Raw genomic sequence first — 1,708 nt, 5'->3', positions numbered from 1 at the left:
ATTTTTAGTTTTTTAAGGAACCTCCATACTGTTCTCCATACTGGCTGTATCAATTTACATTCCCACCAACAGTGCAGAAGGGTTCCCTTTTCTCCACACCATTTCCAGCATTTGTTGCTTGTAGATTTTCTGATGATGCCCATTCTAACTTGTGTGAGGTGATACTTCACTGTAGTTTTGATTTGCATTTCTCTAATAATTAGTGATGTTGAGCAGCTTTTCATGTGCTTCGTGGTCATCTGTATGTCTTCTTTGGAGAGATGTCTATTTAGGTCTTCTGCCCATTTTTGGATTGGGTTGTTTGTTTTTTTAATATTGAGCTGCATGAGCTGTTTACATATTTTGGAGATTAATCCTTTGTCCGTTGATTCAATTGCAAATATTTTTTCCCATTCTGAGGGGTGTCTTTTCATCTTGTTTGTAGTTTCCTTTGATTTGCAAAAGCTTTTAAGCTTCATTAGGTCCCATTTGTTTATTTTTGGTTTTATTTCCATTACTCTATGAGGTGGATCATAAAATATCTTGCTGTGATTTATGTCAAAGAGTATTCTTCCTATGTTTTCCTCTAAGAGTTTTATAGTGTCTGGTCTTACATTGAGGTCTCTAATCCATTTTGAGTTTATTTCTGTGTATGGTGTTAGGGAGTGTTCTAATTTCATTCTTTTACATGGAGCTGTCCAGTTTTCCCAGCACCACTTATTGAAGAGACTGTCTTTTCTCCATTGTATATCCTTGCCTCCTTTGTCATAGATTAGTGGACCATAGGTGCGTGCCTTTATCTCTGGGCTCTCTATCTTGTTCCATTGATCTATATTTTTGTTTTTGTGCCAGTACCACACGGTCTTGATTACTGTAGCTTTGTAGTATAGTCTGAAGTCAGGGAGCCTGATTCCTCCAGCTCCGTTTTTTTCCCTCAAGACTGCTTTGGCTATTCGGGGTCTTTTGTGTCTCCATACAAATGATCTTAGAGGAAATGCTTTCAGTTTTTCACCATTGAGAGTGATGTTTGCTGTGGGTTTGTCCTATATGGCATTTATTATGTTGAGGTAAGTTCCCTCTATGCCCACTTTCTCGAGAGTTTTTATCATAAATGGGTGTTGAATTTTGTCAAAACTTTTCCTGCGTCTATTGAGATGATCATATGGTTTTTCTTCTTCAATTTTTTACTATGGTATATCACATTGATTGATTTGCGTATATTGAAGAATCCTTGCATCCCTGGGATAAATCCCGTTTGATCATGGTGTATGATCCTTTTAATGTGTTGTTGGATTCTGTTTGATAGTATTTTGTTGAGGATTTTTGCATCTATATTCATCAGTGATATTGGTCTGTAATTTTCTTTTTTTGTAGTATCTTTGTCTGGTTTTGGTATCAGGGTGATGGTGGCCTCATAGAATGAGTTTGGGAGTGTTCCTTCCTCTGAAATTTTTTGGAAGAGTTTGAGAAGGATGGGTGTTAGCTCTTCTCTAAATGTTTCAAAGATTCACCTGTGAAAGCATCTCGTCCTGGACATTTGTCTGTTGGAAGATTTTTAATCACAGTTTCAATTTCATTACTTGTGATTGGTCTGTTCATATTTTCTATTTCTTCCTGGTTCAGTCTTGGAAGATTATACCTTTCTAAGAATTTGTCCATTTCTTCCAGGTTGTCCCTGTTATTGGCATAGAGTTGCTTGTAGTAGTCTCTTAGGATGCTTTGTATTTCT

Source organism: Physeter macrocephalus, chromosome 1, assembly GCF_002837175.3.
Source record: "Physeter macrocephalus isolate SW-GA chromosome 1, ASM283717v5, whole genome shotgun sequence".
In the NCBI taxonomy this organism is placed as follows: domain Eukaryota; kingdom Metazoa; phylum Chordata; class Mammalia; order Artiodactyla; family Physeteridae; genus Physeter; species Physeter macrocephalus.
Note: the sequence above shows the minus strand (reverse complement) of the source record.